The sequence below is a fragment of the Sus scrofa genome, chromosome 11, assembly GCF_000003025.6.
Source record: "Sus scrofa isolate TJ Tabasco breed Duroc chromosome 11, Sscrofa11.1, whole genome shotgun sequence".
In the NCBI taxonomy this organism is placed as follows: Eukaryota; Metazoa; Chordata; class Mammalia; order Artiodactyla; family Suidae; genus Sus; species Sus scrofa.
This window is the reverse complement of record NC_010453.5, coordinates 2,460,088-2,484,425: the sequence shown is the minus strand read 5'-3', so window position 1 is coordinate 2,484,425 and position 24,338 is coordinate 2,460,088. Positions and strand designations below refer to the sequence as shown.

The following is a 24,338-nucleotide window of genomic DNA, read 5'->3' as shown; positions in this document are numbered from 1 at the left end:
GCAAATTTGGCTTGGATCCCATGTTGCTGTGGCTGTGGTGTAGGCCGGACGCTATAGCTCTGCACTGACCCCTAACCTGGGAACTTCCATGTGGCACAGAGCAGCCCTAAAAAGAAAAGAATAAACACCCCCAAACTGAAATTAAGGAAACCATTCCATTTAAAATAGAATACTTAGGAATACATTTAACAAAAAGAAGTGCAAGACCATATACAATGGAATATGACTCAGCCATAAAAAAGAACAGCCTAATGCCATTTGCAGTGACACGGACGGACCTAAGTGAAGCAAGACAGAGAAAGGCATCATGTACCACTGATATGCAGGTTCCAATAAAAAATGAAACAAAAGAACTTATTCACAAAATAAAAACAGTCTCCAACATTTCAAAACCAGACTCGTGGTCATCAAAGGGGAGACAGGGCGGGGGATAAATTGGGAGGCCGGGACTGACACACACACGGCTGTGCATCAGGCAGGTACGTAACAAGTACCTACTGTGCAGCACAGGGACGTGTACACAATACTTTGTACCAGCCTACATGGGAGACCTGGAAAAGGACCTACGTATGACTGATTTACTGTGCTGTACATCGGAAACTAACACGGCACAGGTCAGCTATACTCCATTACAATTTATTCTTTTGTATTTTTTTGTCTCTTTAGGGCCGCACCCACAGCATATGGAGGTTCCCAGGCTAGGGGTCAAATCCAAGCTGGAGACACCACAGCCACAGCAACGTGGGATCTGAGCCACTTCTGTGACGGACGTCACGGCTCATGCCAATGCCAGATCCTGAACCCACTGAGCGAGGCCAGGGATCCAACCTGCATCCTCATGGATGCTAATCAGATTCATTTCCCCTGAGCCACGATGGGAACTCCTTGGTTACAATTAAAAAAAAAAAAAAAAAGAGAGAGAAGTGCAAGACTTGGACATGAAAACTATACAATCTTGTTGAAAGAAACCGAAGAGGGTCTAAATACATATAAAGGCGTCTCACATCCGTGGACTGAAGGGCTTAATACTGCAAAGGTGGGAACGCGGCCTAAGCAGACCTACAGCTTCGGTGCAAAGTACCATCAAATTTTCTGCTGCTGCGCTTGAGGAAATTGACAGACTGATCCTAAAATTCACACGGAAATGCCAGGGACAGAGAGTGATAACCAACACAATTTAGGAAAAGAACAAAGTTGGTGGATTCACTCGTCCCAATTTTAAAACTTGCCACAAAACTGCAGTAATCAAGACTGAGTCGGCTGACACAAGAGAGACACACAGGACCGTGGACTAGAACTGAGCGTCCAGAAATAAAGCCAGGCACCTACGGTCGATTGGCTTCTTGACAAAAGGCACCAAGACGGTTCAACAGAGAAGAGTAATCTCTTTTTAGCAAATGATGCCACTGAGCAAGGCCAGGGATCGAACCCACATCCTTCTGGATCCTCGTCAGGTTCATCACACACTGAGCCATGAAGGGACCTCCCTCTAACAGTTTTAGAAGAACACATGTATTTGAGTCTTCACGGCCTTTGGTTGGGCAGTAGGTCCTTAGAGAATACCCCCAAAGCACGAGAATAGACAAATTAGACAAACTGAGCTCCACTAACACCAAAACGTCTGTGCGTCAAAGGAAACTGTAAAGAAAAAGAAAAAACCCACAAAATGGGAAAAAAAAAAAACCATTTTAAATCATGTTTTGGATATGGGTCTAGTATTCAGACTATATTTCTTATAAGTCAATAAGAAGACATAACTCAGTTTAAAAGTGAACAAAGGATTTTTTTTTTTTTTTTTTTTTTTTTGCTTTTTATGGCTGCACCTGTGGCATACGGAGATTCCCAGGCTAGGGGCCACATCAGAGCTGTAGCTGCTGGCCTACGCCACAGCCACAGCAACTCAGGATCCCAGCAGCACCTGCAACCTACACAACAGCTCATGGTAGCACCAGATCCTTAACCCACTGAGCAAAGCCAGGGATCGAACCCACGTCCTCGTGGATGCTAGTCGGATTTGTTAACTGCTGAGCCATGATGGGAATTCCTGGACAAATGATTTGAACAGACATTCCTCCAAAGGAGACATACAAATGGCCAATAAGCATATGAAACAATGCTCAATACCATTAGTTATTAGGGAAATGCAAATCAAATCCACAGTGAATTATTATTTCACACACTGAAAACAACAGCCACGTTCCACAATAATAATCATTACATAAAAAGAGAAAGAGCAGGTGTTGGCAGGGATGTGGAGAAAGTGAAACTTTCACGTACCGCCGATGGGAATGTAACAGGGGCAGACGTCCTAGTTCCTGAAAAAATTAGCAGTAAAGTTACTATATGTAACCTAGCAATTCCATTCCCAGAGATACACACACCCAGGAGAACTGAAAACCGATTTTGAAACAAAAGCTTGTATATCAGTGTTAACAGCAACATTTTCATAATTGCCAAGAAGCTGGAAACAACTCGATTGTCCATTAGCAGATACACTGACACATGTTACAACAGGGATGCCCCTGAAAACACTATGCTGGGTACAAGAAGCCAGACACAAAAGGCCACTCGCCTACATGAAATGTCCAGAACCGGAAAATCCATGAGCACAGAAAGGAGGTTACGGCTGCCAGGGGCTGGGGGAGGGGAGATGGGGGGTTGACCGGTAACGAGCACCAAGTTTCCGTCTGGGGTGGGGGGACGCTCTGAAACTGGACAGCGATGATGGTCACATAGCTCCGTGAATGGACTCGAAACCGCCGAACTGTACACTGAAACACGCGAAGTTCCTTGGTGTGTAAAGTCCATTTCAAAAAGCAAAGAACAACGTCCATGGAAGCAGCGCAGCTCTGTGTTATTTTCTGGGACTAGCAATGGTGATAACTCGACACGGATTAAATACATTCGAAAGCAAGAATCAGGGGAATCAGGTTCATTTTCCACAAAAAAACTTGCAGCATTTTGCTACCTATTGCCCATCCGAAGCTCACAGGTTTTAAATGTGGACAGTCACCCTCTCCTTCATAGCCCATCGCTACACTTGCAGAAGATAAAAACTTATTAACAGTCCTCTATTTTAATTGCTTATATGCTCACGTTCAATAAATACGTATCCCTTGTGTAATTTTCCTTCTTTCCCCCTTAGTTTGTTTAGGTTACAGTAATTGTAATGCAATCTTGTGTCTCTTGGCGCTAATACTAAAATCTCTGGCCTTGTACTGGGTATGTTTTTGACATCACGCTTTCATTTTTTCCTAGTAATTGATTTCCATTTTTTTCCGGGGGGGGGGCGCCTGTGGCTGCAGCATGTGAAAGTTCCCGAGCCAGGGATAGAACCTGCATCACAGCAGTGACCTGAGCCACTGCAGCGACAAGGCCAGGTCCCTAACCCGCGGAGACATAAGGGCACGCCTCCACTGTATTTCTTATTTCATTTTATTTTTCTCTCTCTCTCTCTTTTTTTTTTTTTTTTTTTTGGTCTTTTTGCCTTTTCTAGGGCCGTACCTGCATGGCACATGGAGGTTCCCAGGCTAGGGGTCGAATTGGAGCTATAGCCACCGGCCTATACCACAGCCACAGCAACTCGGGATCTGAGCCCCACCTGCAACCTACACCACAGCTCACGGCAACACCGCATCCTTAACCCACTGAGCGAGGCCAGGGATCAAACCCGAACCTCATGGTTCCTAGTCGGATTCGTTAACCACTGAGCCACGGCGGGAACTCCTCTCCACTGTATTTTTTAAAGAGACATTTGGCAATAGATCAAAAAGCTTCTGAGAAGGAGCTGGCCCTCCCCCCCAGGTGGCTTGAGAAACGCTGTCATGGGCACTGGGGTTGGAGCAGATGGTGGCCTCGTGATGACAGATACTCCGACATGAAGCGTCCAGGACAGAGCAGCCCCGTCATCCCGGGCAAGCTGTGCAGTTTCTTTGTGAAAACCTCCTTTGCTGTTATTTTCCACGGTGGCAGGGCTGTCCTTCCACATGTTCTGGGTAGTGGGGAGGGGACGGCACAGCTGCCACACACACACACACACACACACACACACACACACACGCTCCTTCCCTCTGCTTTCTGTCTTCTCTCACCTCCACTCGCTGTACCTGCCGCTTCTGAGCCCAAGACCGTCCAGGCCTCCTCGGGGGACAGACCGGCTCCATCCTACGTATCCCCAGAACCTATATTCTGGGCTCCAGCTTCCTTCGCCATCTTTTTTGTTTTTTTTTTTTTTTTTTTTGCCTTTTAGGGCTGCACCTGCGGCATATGGAGGTTCCCAGGCTATAGGCAGAATCAGAGCTGTAGCTGCTGGTCTATACCACAGTCACAGCAACGCAGGATCTGAGATGTATCTGCGACCTACACCACAGCTCATGGCAACGCCGGATCCCCGACCCACTGAGCAAGGCCAGGGATTGAACCTGCATCTTCTCAGATACTACTCGGATTTGTTTCTGCTATGCCACAACGGGAACTCCCAATTCTTTTTGATGGTGTTTTAAAAAGAATTATTTTCTCAATTTCCTGTTCATATTATTTGTTCATTTATATTTATTTTATTATTAATTTTATTTATTTATTTACTAAGCTTTAGTAAAAAAATACATTTTTATAAATTTCAGGTTATTCACCTTGTTTTTCTAGGTGGAAATCATGTTTTCTTCATATAATTATTACTTAGTGTCATTTTGTTGGTGTTGGCTGGAAATTCTAGAACAAAGAAAATCATAATGACATCAACAGGCATTCTTTTGCTCCTGATTTTCACAGGATAATGGTTACTAGTAGGAAGTATATTTCATTTTGATATCATGGTAAAAATATATATTTCTACACAAATAACAAATGCTAGAGGGGCTGTGGAAAAAAGGGAACCCTCCTGCACTGTTGGTGGGAATGTCAGCTGGTACAACCACTCTGGAGAACAGTATGGAGGTACCTCAGAAAACTATACATAGAACGACCATATGACCCAGCAGTCCCACTCTTGGGCATAGACCCAGACAAAACTTTCCTCTAAAAAGACACTGGAATTATGGAGTTCCCGCCGTAGCTCAGTGGTTAACGAATCTGAGTAGGAACCATGAGGTTGCGGGTTCCATCCCTGGCCTTGCTCAGTGGGTTAAGGATCCGGCATTGCCATGAGCTGTGGTGTAGGTCACAGACGTGGCTCGGATCCTGCGTTGCTGTGGCTCTGGCATAGGCCGGTGGCTACAGCTCCGATGAGACCCCTAGCCTGGGAACCTCCATATGCTGAGGGAGTGGCCCTAGAAAAGGCAAAAAAAAAAAAAAAAAAAAAAAAAAGACATTGGAATTATGGATTACTGGAAAATTTAAATCCACATGTTCATTTTTTTGTCATTAGGAGTGTTCTGGCTTCATGAAATAAACTCAATATTTCCTTTTGGTTTTTTTGTATGTTTTAGTATAATCTGTAATAGCACGTGAATTATGGATTACTGGAAAAGTTAAAGAAACCTACTTTTATAGCCACATAAGGCTGAGAATAATGGTTTTCAAACCTAACTGCATCTTCAACTTACCAGGAGTGTTGAAAAAAATCCCATTGTCAGGCTATGTGCCGGATGAATTAAGTTAGAATCTCTGAGTTGGGGCCCCGATACTGGCATTTTTAAATGCAAAATAAAATGAAAGACTCCATGGTTCGTAGAATTTGTGATAGACCTATTTTTTTATTTTGTCCATAATTGGTCAAATTTCTAAATCCTGATGCATCTGTAACCTGCTTGGTACCAGCTAACGAATGGACTCCAACAGGCACGCTGAAAACCACAGTGCCACAGGCCAGGTTCTCTGCCTGTATCTTAACTTCACTCTCGGCCAAGCTCAGTAGCTACAGCAGATCACAGAACCACTGTCTCAAAGGCAGATGAAACTGAGACTTTGGAAGGTTAAGTGGCACAGCCTCTTAACTCCAGTCATTTTGTTATTTCAATCAATAATAGAGTCTAAAGACCAAACAATAAAACCACGGTTAACATGCAAGAAAAGAAATACGAGCTCATTAACTAAACAGGAGGTCTTATTTCCAAAGAGTAAATCTGATTACATCGCTGCTTGTTGAAAACCCCTCAATGGCTTCCTTATGCCTAGAGGGGAAAAAAAAAAATCTAAACTCCTTTGTGTGGCATGAGAGGTCCTTTGTGCCACACGAGGTCTGGCCCCTCACTACCCCTCCAGCCATGCGTCTCAAAGGCCCGCTCGCGCGCCTTCTACTCGGCCCTGCAAAAGGTCTGAAATTCTCCAAACACTCTGGCTTTTTGTGCCCATGCCTTGGCTCAAGTGAACTGCTTTTTCTGAAAGGTCTACATTCCAAAACCACCTTTTCCTCCCTCCAACCGTGCTGACCAACTTCTTTTAAAGATTGATGCGTTCCAAGGCCCTCTGAGACCTTCCTTCCTCCCTGCGTCCAGAGTCCCTATGAAACAGTGACCGTCCAAAGGGCAGCGCCGTTTGCTAATAACGGCCTCTCCACCTGACCCAGAACAAGGCCACCGTTGGGGCTACAGGTCTGCCAAGGGAATGAGCGCTGGCCACCGCCAGCCTGGGCCTCTCCAGTTTGCAACCTGCCAGACTTGGAAAGTGAAATTGCCACTAGGGCTGATGGGCCTCCGGCGGACCTGTCAGCTGACCCCACGGTCCTCCCTGTGACATTTTGCCTCCACTGCTGCCCAGTCCTGTTCCCGGGGCTCGTCAAGGGAGGGAGGCTGATGCAGCTGTGCCCCCCTGCCATCAACAGGTTGTGTCGGGAATTGCCAAACTCACTCCCGTCCTCCCCAGTGATGCTAAACATTGGAGAAAAGAAAAACACGCCAGGCAAGAAGCAGAGGTTTCTTCTCTTGCTCGTGGTGGTCCCATTTTTGAGGAGGCAAACATTCCAACAAGACCAGAGCTGTGAAGACTGTCCTCGTCCTACGATCAGGCTGGAACCGTGACGTGGCCAGGTCCCCGCTGCACACGAAGCCCTCCGACAGACACACGTCCTGGGTGCCTGTCTACACACCTGGCTGAGAACAGGATTAATGCCGATGAGCAACATGCCCGGCTCTCCGCACAAAAGCTGATGCTGGAGCAGAAGGTCACCGGGGAGGACTAAGAGCAGGGATGCCAGGCCGGGCGGGGACACCGACGGCGAGGGGACAGGCTTGGGGCTGAGCAGGTTCTGTGCTGTCATTTGCAGGATCGTCTTGCTCTTATTCCGCCTTTAACTTTTTAAACAAAGATGAGGGGAAAAAAACCAAAAAAGTCACAGGAAAGATGGAGCCGCAGTGAAATTTGGGAAGAGATCTGGCTCTGGAGAAACAGCGGTCAGACCGGAGGGAGGCCGGGGGCGGGGGGGGGGGAAGACACGTGTACCCTCCACGGTCTTCTCACGGTCTTCGGCGTGGGGCGCGACTGTGAGGGTGGAGACCCCGAATTCGTCCCACTCCTTCCCTCCGGGGTCCCCCCTCTCTCTCTCCGAACTCCATTGGGATTTGACACACACTGGTTCTCACCAATCTTGTAACTAGTGGCTTAACGCTGTCATGTGTTTCAGTTTCTCCTTTCCGAGATTGTGACATTCCTAAGAGTAGAAGAAATTGATGGTCTTTTTTTTTTTTTAACCTTTTGTAGCTCCGGGTAGTACTTGGCGCATTAAAACCTGATACGTGGGGGCTCATCGATTAATTTACTACAAGTGCTTCCACAACGAAGTCAATGACGATCATTCCAAAATAAAACCAAGCTGTGAAAACAACTCTCCTTCAGCAAGTGGAAACTTTCCACAGGATATATAAATATATTTATATATATTTTTTGAAGGCGTGGGGAAGCAGTGGGCGTGCTGAGTCTTCAATGAGACATTTTGCTGCCAAGAAGAGCAACTTAGAGTATAGGAAAAAACAAGACCTGTAGCCAAGGAGGGCTGCTGCGTTTCAAAGGCTCACTTAATTTCAAAACCACAGCATTTTTCATCATTTTTTAGCTTAAAACAAGAGAGAGAGAGAGAGAGCAATGCACATCTGCTCAAAACCCAGTCCAGAGATGACATGATGAAGCAAAGCTGTGCCACACACGCCCTCTGTGGTGCCAGGAGCAGCTAGAGGACATGCTTAGGCAGCCTGGTGTCTGTGCCCAGGTGCGGCCAAGGAGCCCGTCATGCGCCGTGTAAAAACCCTTTATAATTTCAAGTCAGAGATGCTGCATTCCTGGTTTGAGCCGTGCCGTCTGCACTTACATGGGAACAAGCTGTCTTTGGCCTTCCCGCCTGGCTCCAGGCAAGGATGTCGAGCAGCAGGCACCTGAATCCCCGGCCTCCCTTTGCTCGAATTCTAAGTTGTTCTGCCCAAGTTTGCCCAGGCTGGCCTAGCCCCTCCTGGCATTAACTTTACTGGGCTGTGCTGGAATTTCAGTTCTTCCTGCTTCAACAGGTGCAGAAACTCTCAGGGAAGATACTCTCCATCTTTTCTTCACTTAAAGCCGTCCTATGAGTCCTTCGTACACCAACTCTTTTTGGAATTGGTTTTGAGAAAAATAATTAAAGAAAAACATCTCATTCTTTCCTCTGCTGCTGCTGCTACCTATTTCTCTTGTTTCCACTTTTGCCTTGGCCCCCAGGAAGCTGAGAGGCATGTTTTATACTCAGTTATAGAAACTGTTACCTGTCAGCATTGTTGTATTTACTCTACTTTTTCCTCTTGATTCTTAGTTCCCAGCTCACTCTTTTTTCATCATATGGTTTTGGGGATAAAATTTATCAAGACCATTTTGGAGAAGGGCAAGATTTATAGAAATGATAAAGCATAACTACTTTTTATTGTCTAAACTCTCTTTGTTTTAGATTACTTGCCTCTAGAAGAAATGAACCACACCTCTTCGGAAAAAAAAAAAAAATGAAAGGCGAATAACTTGCTTCTTTGTGAGGTTAAGCATGGATACGGCAATCACAGTGGTACAGGGTTAGGTTTGAAAACCAGGAAATTACTCATTCTTGGCAGCCTCAAGCTCTCAACTTCTTGGTCGTCTTTACTGCATTACTCTGGAAAGGTGCATGAGGTGACAACTAATAAGAGATATTTAATAAAACGCCAGACAAGAGCAATTAAACTGGCGTGATCATGATTAAATACGGCAAAATTGTAAATAAAAAATGGAGCTCCGTCCACGTTGGGGATAAGCCAGCTGAGATAATCAGTCTTGCGGGTCCGACCACTGGGGGTTCCTTCCAACAGCCTCCTGCATTAGCCTCCGACAGCCAGCAGTCCTTATGATCATTTAAATTGCATCCTTCACCACACACTCAAGAACGGACAGCTGAGTCGATGCCAAGGCACTCTGGGTGCAAACGTGGCAGCTGGGCAGCTCCACTCAGCTCCGTGGATGGTGGGGTGACCATGCCCGGCAGGTGCAGCTGCTGCCCTTCTGGTTCCTTGTGCTTCCTTCACCCGCCCTTGCTGCACTATGTGCACCCAGATTTGCCTACACCTCACAACTTCCTCAGGTCTGGAAATGGCGCTGACATCTCGCCAGCAGCTCTTTCCCTCCTGCACACAGTGAGGCTGCTGTCCTGAGCCTTCCTTGTCCTGTGAGCTGTGCACAGCTCCCACCCTGGCCCGACCCTGGCTGGGTCCTGGTGGAGGAAGCGTGGCCACCAGCCACCTGTGCACCTGGGGAAGCTCAGGTCCTGGATGTAAATGTTTTCTCATTCACAAAATGAGGCGATTGGTACAAGCTCTGTTTTGAACAATCCCTTTGAGTTTGTATTAGAACAAACAAACAGAAAACCTCCACAAAAACCCAAACAACAAACGTCACATATGTGGGTTTTTTCCCCAAGCCCTGTGGCCCCAGCAGCTTTGTGGGGCATCATTTTAGTAATGCCGCGGCGACCCCCTGTGGTTGGTAGAAGCATTGCCAAGGCTGGTGGTGCTGGGGGTGGGGGAGAAGGTGGGTGGCATGGACTTCAGCACAGTCACCCCACACGGACTAATTCACAAAGCACCGGACTAATCCACAAAGCACTGTGCCAGACTGACTGCCAGACTGACTGGTGGCTAAGTACAGGGAAAACCCCCGGGGGCCAAAGTCTAGGAACACCAGCCCCCAAGTGAGGCCCTTTTCGGTTTATTTATTTATTTATTTTCGGTTTTTAAGGCTGCACCCACTAGCACATGGAGGTTCCCAGGCTAGGGGTCCAATCAGAACTACAGCTGCAGGCCTACACCACAGCCACAGTAACACAGGATCCGAGCCACATCTGCGACCTACACCCTACACCACAGCTCACACCACCACTGCTGGATCCTTAACCCACTGAGCCACGACAGGGATCGAACCTACAACCTCATGGTTCCCAGTTTCGCTTCCGCTGCCCCAGGACGGGAGCTCCCAAGGGCCTCTTTCGCTTGAACATTTCCTTCCAGGCATCCGGGGTGGGAACTCCCTGGGGACCCAACCCCCGAGGCGCCCCCTGGCCACATGCAGCTACTGGAGGGCCTCTGGTCCAGTCCCCCCACCCGGCTTGGCTGCCTCCAGAGCCAGAGGCCCACCCACCCCACGGTCAGGACAACTCCGGGGTAACAGAGAACCGAGGAAATAAAGCCCACCCTTCCCTGAGCCTCTGTGCTGAGCCTAATAGGCAGAGGCCAAGCCCCACCCTCACTCGGGGCCGTCTGCAGAAGCCCCGCCCACCACGCTGAGCCAAGATGGCGGCGGCCGCAGGGCCGTGTGCACACAGGCCCCGCCCCGCTCCGCAGCTCCGCAGCTGCGGGAGAGGCGCTCAGCTGCACCTGCGCCCTCCTGCCAGCAGTCCCCCCACCCCACGCAGAACCCTATAAAGCAGCGCTGCCCACGCCTTTCAGAGAGAGCAGGTGCTTTACAGCGCTTGCTCTTTTGCATCCTCTGATCAAAGGGTAAAGCTTTCCTTTGCTTCTCAACCAAACTCCCTTCTGTGAAATCTGAAAACACCAGGCAGGAGGACCCTTGCTGGGTCCCGAACAAATTGCGGAACTCCCCACCACCTGGGCTGACACCCAGCGCCTCCTCAATGCACTCCTAACAGAGGAAGGAAAGGCCAGGGTGCTTTCCAAAGAGTGAGAGGACACAGACAAAGGGACCTGAAACAAGGCAGGTCAGGCTATTTTTAGACAGGAATCAGGGGGGCCAGGTAACAAACCCACCTGGGAGGAAAGCGAAGATGAAGAAGAGGGGGAGACAGAGGCTGACCCTCTATGAAAATGTGGCCCTCATGGGAGTCCAGGCAGCAAGAAACAACTGGAACAAGATAAAGTCGACCAGGAGCCAAGGGGACCCCTCAGCACTCCTAGGGCGCCTCAGGGAATGCCTCAGTCTACACACCAACCAACCCAGAGTCACTGGAAGGGTCCGCGATCCTGAGGTCCTGACTCAGTTCCCAAAGTGCCCCGGATATTAGGTGTAGACGCCAGAAACCGGAACTAGAACCAGATACCCCAGCCTGCTCGAGGCTGCCTGCTGGGTGTTTAACAATGAGACAGAGGAAGAAGCCAGGGGAAAGGCCCCGAGGCAAGCCATCCTGCTGGCTGTGGCCTTCCAGGGTCATCCAGTCAGCACAGGACTCTGGACTGACCGCCCACGGAGACTCTCAGCGCCAGTGAGTGACCCCAGCCCCCACCGAGGGACAGCAGGACACTAGGGCCCAATCAGTGCGTCACATGGGAACAAGAGGGACCCTGGAAAAGAAAATGTTCTCACCACCCACAGAGGGAGACAGAAATGGCAGATCCCGGCCACCGGCCTCCAAGGCAGATGGTCCACACAGATGAAGAAGGGTGGGGCCAGAGCTGGCCTCCAGTGACCCCCAAGCAACCCTGGCTGACACTGGACTTGGGGGGAAAGCCTGGTGAATTCCTAGAAAACACCAGTACCACTTATTCAGTTCTGAACACCCGATTGGGCAAAGTCAGTCACAAGAGCCGTAAAATTCTGGGGTTGTCGGGGAAGGCCCATGAGTGGGCGTCCACAGAGCCATCAGACGGCTGAGTGGGCCAAGCCACGCTCACCAGCCCCTCCTATTCGACCCTGAAGGTCCTAGACTCCCGTTAGGAAGACCTAACGTGAGTTGGGAAGATTTACATAAATTGAAAGATTTACACGAACTGGGGTGACTACCCGCCTAATGGAAGACAAACTGGAGACCGGTGTCCCCGGAGACCAAGGGCACAGGTGACAACGCTAATAGCTGAGGCCAAACCTTCCCGGAGTAAATCCCGAGCTCTGGGCCCTGGGGCGGCTGGGATGAGCTGCAGGAGCCGCTCCTGTGCTCTTCCATCTAAATCCCAGACAGACATGGCCCAATAGAAAACAGTACCCCTCGGTCAGGGGGCCTTGTTGGGCCCTGTCCCTGTGGTTCAGGGCCTAGCTGACCGGGGCCTTCCTGGACCAGCCAATCAGCCTGTGACACCCCCCTCTCCCCGTGAGGAAACCCAGTGGGGAATGTCGAACGATACAGGACCTCAGGGCAGTGATGAAGCCGCTGAGGAGACACATCCAGTGGGCCCTCATCCCTGCGCCCTGCTGGCCACTCCACCGTCCACCAGGACCCAATATTCTGTATTAGATTAGAAGATGTCTTCTGCACTCCATTAACTCCAGAGTCACAAGAAATTTTTGCTTTTGAGTGGCAGGACCCAAACACACAACAGAAACAATAACACTTCTGGACTGTCCTGCCCCAAGCATTCAAAACCCCCCACCATCTTTGGGGGGACTCAGCGAATGGCCTAAAAGATCTGCATCTGGAGGAGGGACCCCCTCCAGGAGGTAGACGACATTCTGATGGCAGCCCTACCAAGGGGGCCTCTGAGAAAATACTGGAACCAGCCTGAGCCACCTAGCTGCTAACGGGTATAAAGCATCTAAGAGAAAGGCTCAAAGGTCACAGCCTCGGGTGACCTACCCAGGTTTCCTTCTCCCAGGTCGGAGAAGCCCAGTCCAGGAAAAGGAAGAAGCATTTGCAGCCTCACCCCATCTAATACCAGAAGCAGCTCAGGGTTTCCTGGGGTGGCTGGGTTTTGCTGCATCTGGATTGAAGCAATTACTTTAGGCCCCCGCCCCGCCCCCCAGGTTTAGCTAAAATCCTCTGGCCTTCACATTCAGGAAAGAAGCGGAATTGCCGCCGGCGTATGAGCTTGGCGGCTGCTCCTTTCTCTGAACAGTTAGATCAAAGCGCTGAGGGCTGCCTCCTGGCCCGCGGCAGGGGCAGCTGGCACAGCTCTGCGAAAGGAGGCTGACGAGTGCCCGTCCGGTCAGCCAATCGCTGCATGCCCATCATGCCAGTTTAGGCTTCAGTAAGTTCCAAGGGAACAGGAGGGCTGCCTGCCCCCACCAAGGTCAACTCAAGTTCAGGCTGTGCTCTTAGACACGCAATGGCCGCCGCAGACACATGTCAGACGCTCAGTCCTGCTGCCATGGAAGTGGAGGCCCTGAGCACGACTGCATAGACGCCACACGTGCCATCGATTCCAGCCATCCCGACCTAGGAAGTGCGCCTTCCAAGCCCCAAGAGGGGGCCGTTTGAGGAGAGGGAAAAAGGCTGGCAGGACACGCAGTGACCTTCCAGACCCAAGTCATAGGGGCTCTGAAACCAGTAGGACTGGGGACACAGATCACACAGCAGTAACTCTGAGCTCCTGCGCCGGACCGAACCCCTGCCGGATGGGAGACGTTAACCACGGAAGCCTTCCTCGTTCTAGAGACAAGGTCACAGCTTGATAACCTTGAACCACAGAGGCTCCGCAGGAGACCCCCTGAGGCCAGATTCAAGGAACACAGGCCCTGCACACACCCTGCTCCTTCTCAGCACCGCACCCACGAACCACGGCTATAAACCCCTCACCACATCCTTCGGGTCCTCCAGGGCGGGACACAGGGTTTGGAGGCCTGAGCCCGCTGCCGTGTCCCCCTTGGCCTGGCACAGCGATTAAGCGACTCTCTTCTCTTCCACCCCGAACTCTGTCTCTGAGGTTCAACTCCGTGTGGAAGCCAAGTTGCGACAACAACACGAAGCCTCGGCCCAGGGGCTTCAGCCCAGAAGGCTAAGCCGATGGCCCTCGCCTGAGCCTTAGGGGCTCTCTGGAGCAGCTCCCGTACTGTGGAGAATAAACAGTGACACAGGCTTCAGCGTCCTGAGGCTCTTAGAAGCAGCACAGCTTCCATGATTCACTGTAGGAGCCACAAAAACGGGGTGCGGAGGTGACAGGGAAACTAGGCGGCCGCAATGCCCTAAAGGGTGGCCCTGGAACCAGAAACCTGGCAACATCCCCTCCGCTGCTGAAGTCCCGGCCCATCCAATGCTCCCCCAAAGGGAGACCTGGAGCAGGAAAACTGGGCACCACCGGAGTCAAGGCCACGGGAGGTGCTGGTGAATGAACACGGGGGATGCTGCTTTCCCCAAACTGCACCCTTACGTGGGCGGACCCCACTCGCTGACCCTAACCTCCATCTCTCCTGACGTCACAGGGGTCACTCCGTGGGGACATCTCACTGGAGGGAACAGGCCCAACCTCCGCAGCGCTGACCTGGGGCACCGGCCCTTTAACCACTGGTGGGAACGGCTCTCTGACCTGGAGCTTCTCCAAAAACAACCCAAGTGCGACCAGGGACCCTCAGGCTGGGCAGTGACCTCAGGGTCAGGGCCGGAGAGCTAGAGACCTCATTTTAGGAAAATGTGACATATGAGCAGGATTCTCGTGCTGACATTTGGGCCACGGACCTTCGATTGCCTGGGGTCCTGGGTCTCCCAGAGGCTAGACAAATGGGGGACCGGGTGGTCAGGGCCGAGGGCTGGTGGCCTCACATGGCCCTACAGGTGGTGGGGGGGGTCGTGCAGCTCGGCTCCTGCGCCCAGGTCTCCAGGAGGCCTGCACCCAGCAGGAGGCAGTCAGAGGCCAGCGCCCCCAAGAATGAGGAGCAGGACAAAGGCAGTGGAGGGACAGGTTACCCGCAAAGCCCATTAACTACTCCCAGGAAATAAAGGCAGAATCTGAAAAATAAAGTCTAACCTTTTCTTGTCTTCTGTGTGGCGTCTAGTGGCACTGGCTCCAAGTCGTCCCTGGCAGGGGCCTGGCGCCCGGCCCTTCAGACGGCGCCCACCCCTCCCTCAGGGCCGTGTGCAGAGGCCCCGCCCACCCGCTCGGGCCAAGACGGGGGCGGGGCGTGTGCAGAGGGGCTGCACCTGCCTGGGGCTCGGCGTCGTGAGCAGCTCAGCGGCACCTGCGCTCAGCGGTGCTGAGCTGGGTCTCCTCCTAGAGGACGCCGACCTGCAGGAGGACCCTCGTTGGTGCCCAACTCAAAGGGTCGGTAACAGCCCTACTGACCCCTGGACCTGTGTCGCGTGGGGAAGACGTGGACTCTAACTCTGTCCTCTGCGAGGTGGGCATTGGTGGGAGCCTCAGCTGGCCTCTGAGATCTCCCGTTTTCTCCGTCGTCGTGAGCCTGGTTTAATCGTGAGGTTTGCGTGAGTGTGGGGAGAAAATGACAAATGGCGAGCCCCCCGCTGGCGGGGAATTAGGACCCCTTGCACACCCCGAGGTGAGGTGTGCGGACGTATGTGTGAGTTCCTTTCGTGGAACACAGCATTTACAGTCAGTAAAAACCCGTGATTTACGGAAGTCATACAATGAAAAAAAATGGCACAGGAAGAACCGTTTTCTAGTCAAAGTCTAAATTTCTGCAGGATGGGATGCTGCAGTCACTTCCCGGGTTGTGAGAACCATGGCCCCTTGGCCAGGGCCCAGGGTGTCCCCGTGGCTACACAGCGAGAGCGCCCTTTGTTTCTCATGGTCATCATAAATGACCGCTTATAGAGCACTTGCTGTATACAGGGCAGTGTGATGGACGAACAAGAAGAGTAAGTAAGGAGACCCCGTCTTCGAGGTTTTCAGGCAGGTGCAAGTTCAAAGTTCACTCGCGGAGTTCCCACACGCACAGCCGATGTTGTCTGCCTCCCAGGGACCTATAGTCTACCTCGGAAGAAAAGGCAGGTGTATGAAGAGATAAGAAATAGTCAAGCTATCTTTTAAAATATTTCAAATGGTGCTAAAACACCCAAATTTACCCTCATAATCATCCATAAATTCAGCATTGTTAAGTTCATTCACACGGGCGTTCGAGCCACCTCTAGCATACTTTTCAGCTTGTAAGACTGAAACTCCGTACTCGTAACTCCACTCCTCTCTCCCTCCAGCCCCTGGCAATCACCCTTCTGCTTTGTCTTGGAAGGAAAGACAACATTTTTTCCCTGTTACTCCTCTATGTTTTCCAGCCGAAGCCCTGTAAATGAGACCGGCCACAGACAGATGAATGAGAGAAAAGCACACAGATGTCATTAACATGTGCATTAAGCTATTGGGGGGGCACCAGCAATGAGTAACTAGAAGAGTGGTTGGAACTTGGACTTGACAACGTCTTAGGCTAAACCCAGGAAGAAGGCTTTGGGTTTGTGGTCCAGAGAGGCTCACTGTGGGAAGGTGACCAGGAAAAGCATGGTACCCAAGGGTGGTTCAGTCAAGGTTCTCATGCAAGGTTAGGTCTTTTTCCGTCTTACCTTCCCCAGTAAGAGTTGTGAGGAGTCCAGCCTTTTGTCGTAAGGGAGGGGGAACTACCTTTTACAGGTGGGAGACTTCCTTCCCGAATGTCCCCAGACCTGGTCTATTCCTGGCAGGAGCACCTGAGAAATGACACTGCGTCCTTTCTGGGGGTGCCTAGATCAGCCCGACCCCCTTCTGTGATGCTCGTCTTTATGAAATGTCTGCCCATCCCACCAGGATAAAGTCGACATTTTTATGTGGGGAGAAATACTCCATATTATGTCAATATCCTGATCTGTCAAATATCTGTGGACTTTCCTTAAGAACCAACTAGAAAGGAAAAGTGGGGGGGGGAGTTAAGGGTGTGTGAAGGTACTAACCAGATATATGTAAGGAGGGACCAGTAACTTCCATCTCCCGTTCCTTGTACTTTTTCAGTATCACCTTGGGCTGCGGGACGAATGGTTATGGAGCATCGATAGGGGAGGTAGCCTGTTCCAGGTCCCACAGCTAGGAGGCGCCTTAGGAGTTCTGGGACGAAGCCCTCAGAATGGCGAGGAGCGCACAGACCTTATGAAATGAATTGCAGTCGAGAGAACAGGGAATATTTAGCTGGAACTAGGAGCTGGTCATGAGAAACTCGCTGTGTTCAAATATACGAAGCCTATTTATATAAAACTGAAATTAGACATGTGCAGTATTATTTCAAATGGTTCTATGGGGAGCATACTGACGTTTGAATCAGAAAAACTATGCCTTGCCTGTCCGTTACCAGTTACCTCGGCTAAGTCATGCCTTGTCTCGGAGCCTGGATTTCCTCATTCGTACAGAAGCAATAATGCTAATAGTAACTCGGGCTCGCTGAGGATTAAATGAGTGTGTGACGGTGCTTTGCAGATGAGAAAGTGCTGTACGGTTCTGCTGTGAGAGTCAGGGCATCGGATTCCCGTCCACTTTAAGAAAATGGTCCCCAGAGTCAGAATGGCTGCTCAGCGGGGATGAGGTGGTCGAAGCTGGTTGGCCATCCGTGGGGGGCTCTGGAGAGGATGCTGTTTCAAGGAAGACGTTCCCCTCTGCCCTTCTCAGTCCTTCTGGCTGGTCCGGGAGTTAGGTTGATGGAAAACAGATGAACTGGAGACAAGTCAAACCAGCGTGTATACAGCAGGGATCTGTGTACGTGCAAAAGACCCAGGAAAACTGAGTAACTCACCCAAAGGGCCAAAGCCCTCACCTTAAATACCATCTTCTTTTGTCTTTTTTGTCTTTTTAGGGCTGCACCTGCGGCATGTGGAGGTTCCCAGGCTATGCGTCAAATCGGAGCTACAGCTGCCAGCCTACACCACAGCCACAGCAATGCAGGATCTGAGCTATATCTGGGACCTACACCACAGTTCATGGCAATGCTGTATCCTTAGCTCACTGAGCGAGGCCAGGGATCGAACCTACGTCTCATGGATACTAGTCAGGTTCTTAACCCACTGATCCACAACGGGCACTCCCAGTGCCATCTTTAGCTTAAAACACAGAGGACGTTGGGGGCAGTGGTTCAGGACTTGATAGAGCAGCAAGGCGATTCACGGGGAGCTGGAAAAGAAATGTCTGGTAAAGAAGTGTTTGCTGCGCCTGCAGAGAATGTGGCACACGTGGAGAACGGATCTCCAGGCCCTGCTGGACCCCCAAGCCCTCCCCCATCCCCAGCCCCCTCCCCAACCCATCTCGTTTGCAGATATCTCTCTGATGCTCTAGTCCAGGAACAGGCCCTTCATCTAAGTTATTTTAGGCCATAAGGGGAGGTCACAAGAGACATAGGTTTCTTCTTTGTGTTTCTTAAAACTAATCAGCCTAGGAGTTTCCGTTGTGGCTCAGCAGGTTAAGAACCCAACATAGGAGTCCCTGTTGTTGCTCAGTGATTAACAAATCTGACTAGGAACCATGAGGTTGCAGGTTAGATCCCTGGCCTTGCTCAGTGGGTTAAGGATCGGGCGTTGCCATGAGCTGTGGTGCAGGTCGCAGATGCGGCTCAGATCCTGCGTTGCTGTGGCTCTGGCATAGGCCAGCGGCAACTGCTCCAATTGGCCTCCTAGCCTAGGGAACCTCCATAAGCCGAGGGAGCAGCCCTAGAAAAGGCAAAAAAAAAAAAAAAAAAAGAACCCAATATAGTGTCCGTGAGGATGCAGGTTCAATCCCTGACCTCATTCAGTGGGTTAAGGATCCAGTGTTGCTGTGAGCTGTGGTGTAGGTCACAGTTACAGCTCGAATCCTGCATTGATGTGGTGGTGACGTAGGCTGGTGCTGCAGCTCCGATTCCACCCCTAGCCTGGGAATCTCCATGTGCCTCGAGTGAGGTCCTAAAAAGCAAAAAAAAAAAAAAAAAATCAGCCTAAATAATCCTCATGTCAGAGACACATGGGGGTCGGGGGGCCCCTGCAGGAGCCATTTGATCCTCACCCAGGTTGTCAGGAAGGTCCCCTCCCCCCGGACAGGGCCGGGGAGGAAAGACAGTGGGGGCTGTGCGAAGAGGAAGCCCTGGATCCACCTGCACCTGGGACGCAGACGGGGACCCCGGGTGAATGGGCTCAGACAGGGCTGTTACGTCACTATGCGTGTTATTAGACGGTCCCTACGCCCCTCTGCTCCTGTCACTGGCCTTTCTGGAAGGTCACCTTTATTTCCAAGGCCCGTTCCAGAAGATGTGGGGGAGAAGAGCAGGCTGGGTGGACCTTGGGATGAGCTGAAGCCGACACACCTGTACAGAGGAACGTGAAGCTCCAGGAAAAGGACAAACCTCCTTCCTCCTGAGGCTTCGGCTGGTTCTGTCCGACAGTGGCAGGTGTGAGTTTAGCCAATTAGCACATTAGCACAAAATTCAGTGAGGGGATGAATCAGAGTCGGCCGAGAAAGTGGGCTCCCTGAGCATCCTGCCTTTGTCCAGCTCAGCCTGGTGTCAGGGTCACAGAAAAATAGGTCTAGTTCTGGGTCCCTGGTTCTCTTGTTGCTACGCGCCCACTGAAGGTGAAAAGTCACCTCCAGAATGGGGTTACGTAATTTCTTTCCCCCTGGATAAGCATCTTTTCATCCTGAGAAGGCTGTGATTTAAATATAGACATCTTTAAGGGGGTGACACCTGTCAGCCTCGTGGTATTTATAGCTTAGTGCTAAGGAGTAGAGCCTGCCTGTTTAACCTCTTCAGTATAAGGAATGTTTAAAAGAAATTGGCATGTGGGAGCAATGATTAGCTTGATGATTCTATTTCAAATGTTATTGCGTGGCTCCTTTGAATTTGCTGTTTTATACTGAAGTCTTACTAAAACGTGTTCATTGGAGTTCCCGTTGTGGCGCAGCAGAAACGAACCGGATGCGGCTGGGATCTGGCATTGCTGTGGCTGTGGTGTAGACCGGCCGCTGTAGCTCCGATTCGACCCCCTAGCCTGGAAACCTCCATATGCCACAGGTGGCCCTAAAAAGACAAAAAAAAAAAAAAAAAAGCGCCTCTTGAGAAGCCTATAACCCGATAACCCGGAGTCCCCGAGCCCCAGGCAGTCAGTTCCCAGGCCCCGCCCTCTTTCCCAGCGCTGGGTGGACGCCCCCAGTTACACACATGCCTCCTTCTCCCGGGGGGCTTTGCAGGCCCCTGGGCCCTGAGGAGGGGCCATCCTCGTCTCTGGATCCCTGGCCCCCTCGGACCCAGCGCACATCCTGGCACTGCAGGGGTGCATCTTAGCTCCCCATTCTAGCAGCTTCAACAAGGCATTTCCGCCCGCGCTTCTGGGGGCTTGTCTGAGGTCAAGGCGCCAGGCGCTGGGCACCTGCTGCGGGCGTCCTCCTGATCCGTGGGCGCGCCTTCACGCTGTGTCTTCGTGCAGAGATCCCCTCTCTCGTGTCTCTGCTTACAAGGGCCCCGATGCCGCCGAGGAGCTGCACCCCGGTGCCCTGGGCCCCTCCCAAAGGCCTTCCTCCTGATGCCATCACACCGGGGGGCAGACGAACTTGGGGTGGGGGTGGAGCAGACATTCGGGGACCGAAGCAAAGTTTGCTAAAGGGGTGAGGGGTGTGTGTGTGGTGGGGGGGAAGGGGCACAGAGGATGCCCTGGGTGGGGCCTGGAGGAGCCGGCCTGGCACGGTTCCGCGACTCCTAGGACGCTGCACCTGCTGGAGCCAGGGTTCCGCAGGCCACCCCTCCCAGCCACATTCCGCATCCGCAGTCCGGGTGAGGCTACCCCGGCCTTTGCCAGGCCTCGGGGCAGAGCATTCACACGGCCCATCACCCGGGCCCACAGCTGCTCCTACCCCATCCGCATCCCCCAGCAGGAGCCTGTGGGGAGCAGCAGCGGCTCCAGGCGGGTAGCTGCAGTGGTATAGTAACAACTGGCTAGGATTTATGGGACAGCAGGGCCAGGTGCTGGGCGAAAGGCTTTCTGTACACAGGCCCCTTTCCTCCACAGGCACGCTCCACAGGCGTTGTTATCATCCCGTTTCACATTCGAGGCAAGCCGTGTTTCTAGGACCCGCGGTGGTAGGTGGGAAGCCGGGGGTCTTGAACACAGCTGTTGTGTTCTGAGCCAGTCGGCCGCACTGCCCTGGGCCCTGTGTGGGGCCCTTCCACGGGGGTGGCGAGGGGGACTGGCACCTTGTTGACTTCCTCATACCCTGTAAATGCCGAGGGAGACCTGGAATGCCCCTCCACAAATAAACGTGCTTATTCTCACCCCTGCTGCTGGGACTACGCCAACGGGTGAAGTCTTTCCGGAAGGCACTTTGGCAGCTGGTCTGAGATGCTTTAAACACGTCCATCCTCCTTGGTCCAATGTTAACTTAAAAGAGTACAGCCTAAGGAAATCACTCTCAATGCGTCCGGAGATTTACAGCTGCCCCTGGATGTGTCACAGCCATCCAGCTGTGGAGACATTGACAACAGCCATTACAACACATCCAATGAAATGGAGTCGTAAGCCTCTTTTAAAAAGTGTCTTTTAAAAGGACACTTAAATACATCGAAAAATGTTCCTAGAGTTTTGTTGTCTGGGAGAAAATTCGGTTTGAAACAATTAAGTATCTTGTGGCTCTAATGTTGCAAAGGAGGTCCTTCTGGTGGCATTTTAAACCCATACAGGCCCTTTAAATGGATAGACCCATTAGACGGTCTGTTACAATTTAAATCCTGTTGCTCAGCAATTCCATTTCACATTACCTGCCCTAGGAAAAGAGTCACGTGGACACAAAGGAGCAAGTATTGTCTTTTTTTTTTTTTTTTGGCCATGCCCATGGCAAGCAGAAGTTGCTGGGCCAGGGATCAAACCTGTGCCACAGCAGCGACACCATGGGATCCTTAACGTCCTGAGCCACCAAGGAATGCCTTTTCTTTTAGTCCTGAAAATTGGACAACATCTTAACGTCTGCACTCCCTGATGTGTTGTGACTACGGTGTACTATGCAATAGTTATATATCGCTTGAGGTACTAGCACGAGGTTAAACAATGTTTACTCACCGATCAAGAGGTTAAAAAAATCTGCAGAAAGGCACGTCTAATTACGTTCTTTTGAAGACTTAAGACAGTATGTTGTTCTGTTGTAGTAACAGCTGTTATTGAAAGGATCTGGATTTAACCTGGAAGGAGGCAGGCTGTATGGTTACATTTGTTTCTTCTGGGGTGAGAATACCTGGGAGCTGTGCTGGTTATAAAGGCAGGTTTGCTGTAGCTGTAGTCGTTGAGTCATTTCTAAGAAGACTGCGATTGTTTGTTATTTGGGGAGTTAAAAATAAATTTGAAGGTGTTTCCGTCGTGGTTCAGTGGTTAACGAATCCAACTAGGAACCATGAGGTTGCGGGTTCGGTCCCTGCCTTTGCTCAGTGGGTTAACGATCCGGCGTTGCCGTGAGCTGTGGTGTAGGTTGCAGACGCGGCTCAGATCCAGCGTTGCTGTGGCTCTGGCGTAGGCTGGTGGCTACAGCTCCAATTAGACCCCTAGCCTGGGAACCTCCATATGCCGCGGGAGCGGCCCTAGAAATGGCAAAAAGACAAAAAAAGACAAAAAACATCGAACGTTTTGAGTATTAAAAAAGAAAGAAATATACAAAAATGTGGAGTGACTGTATTTGACTTTTTTCTTTGCTTATTGTCGGCTTTAATCTTATGAAATTAAGGATTGTAACTCGGATTCCTTTTTTTTTTTTTTTTGGAACTCTGATTCTAAACCTGAAAATTCTATTAGTGTCCAGCAGGTAGTTGGTTCAATTCCTTCTCTGCCTACAAAATCATCTCTCTCTATCTTCTTACACTTGTTATACTACTGGATTTTTTGTTTTTGTTTTGTTTTGTCTTTTTGCCTTTTTCTAGGACTGCTTCCCATGGCATATGGGGGTTCCCAGGCTAGGGGTCTGATTGGAACTGTAGCCACCGGCCTACGCCAAAACCACCACAACTTAGGATCCAAGCCGAGTCTGCAACCTACACCACAGGTCACAGCAACAGCAGATCCTTAGCCCACTGAGCGAGGCCAGGGATTGAACCTGCAACCTCATGGTTCCTAGTCGGATTCATTAACCACTGCGCCACCACGGGAACTCCTATACTACTTGATTTTCTTCCTGACACTTATTCTACTGCCTGGCATACAGGCTTACTCGTGTGTGTCCTGTCTCTTGGCACTAGACTGTAAGTAATCTCCACATGGAACAGGAGGGCCCGCACTTATTTACTGCCATTTGTTTGCTCAGCATATGGAACAGGAGGGCACTCAATAAATTAACAAATAGTTGTCGATTGCACACACATGCCTGGGAGTATCCTGAACGAGGTATACCTGCTGAACATGCCAGCAACATTTTTCTGAGTGGTAGGATTATGGTTGATTTTCATATATTCAAAATGAGCTATTTTTCTTTTTTTTTTTTTAGGGCCACACCCACAGCATATGGAGGTTCCCAGGCTAGGGGTCGAATCGGAGCTGTAGCCACTGGCCTACACCACAGCCACAGCCACTGCCACTCAGGATCTGAGCCACGTCTTCAACCCATACCACATTTCACGGCAACGCCGGATCCCTAACCCACTGAGTGAGGCCAGGGATCGAACCCACAACCTCACGCTTCCTAGTCATATTCCTTTCCGCTGAGCCATGATGGAAACCCCTGAGCTATTTTTGATGTTAAAAAGAAAACCCCCGCAGGTGATGAGAGGCTGATCTGAGACAGGTCCTAGCTGTGTGGGCTTTGTTTTGCCCTGTAGCCTCATGGAGATTTGGGTTATTGCTAAGAGTGTTCCTGGTCTAGTGAGTTGATGATCCGGTACATTGGTGCGCGTGTTTTGTTTGTTTGTTTGTTGACTAGGATGATTTCAACCATCATCCAAACATCCGCTGTAATTTTGGCTACACAGCATCGCGGGGCAGAATTGGCTGCTTGTAATTAAGATGTGCAACGTTTGTATTTCTTCACTGTGACACGGTTATCTTTTGAAGCAGGGACAAAAGATGCCCAATTTTGGCTTCATGCAGAAAGCTACTTGCAAGGGAGCTGGGGACGGCCTTTGTCTCTTTGTCTGTGTGATTATGCATCAGAAGGCCTCGTTATTCTGGAACATTGCAGGCCTGGAAAGCTACAGCCACGCTAAATCAGAGCTGAGCCCCAGGGATTGACGGCCAGGACAGTGGCCCAGGGGATCAGTGACAGGTCTGTAACTGTGGCGGACAGAAAACCCTCCTCTACCATCCCCGGGTTCTGCTGGGGCTGGAACATTAAACAACCAAGGGGCCGATGCAGAAGAGCAAAGCA

At 50.8% G+C, this 24,338-nt stretch overlaps 1 protein-coding gene across 1 annotated transcript in view; it reads right to left on the bottom strand.

The window, feature by feature from the left end:
- Positions 1–15,120, bottom strand: part of TNFRSF19 (TNF receptor superfamily member 19) — a 171,432-nt gene extending 156,312 nt beyond the window's left edge. The window contains exon 1 of the mRNA XM_021065470.1: positions 15,042–15,120. The gene's annotated coding sequence lies outside the window, so the exon portion shown is untranslated. The remainder of the gene's footprint in view (positions 1–15,041) is intronic.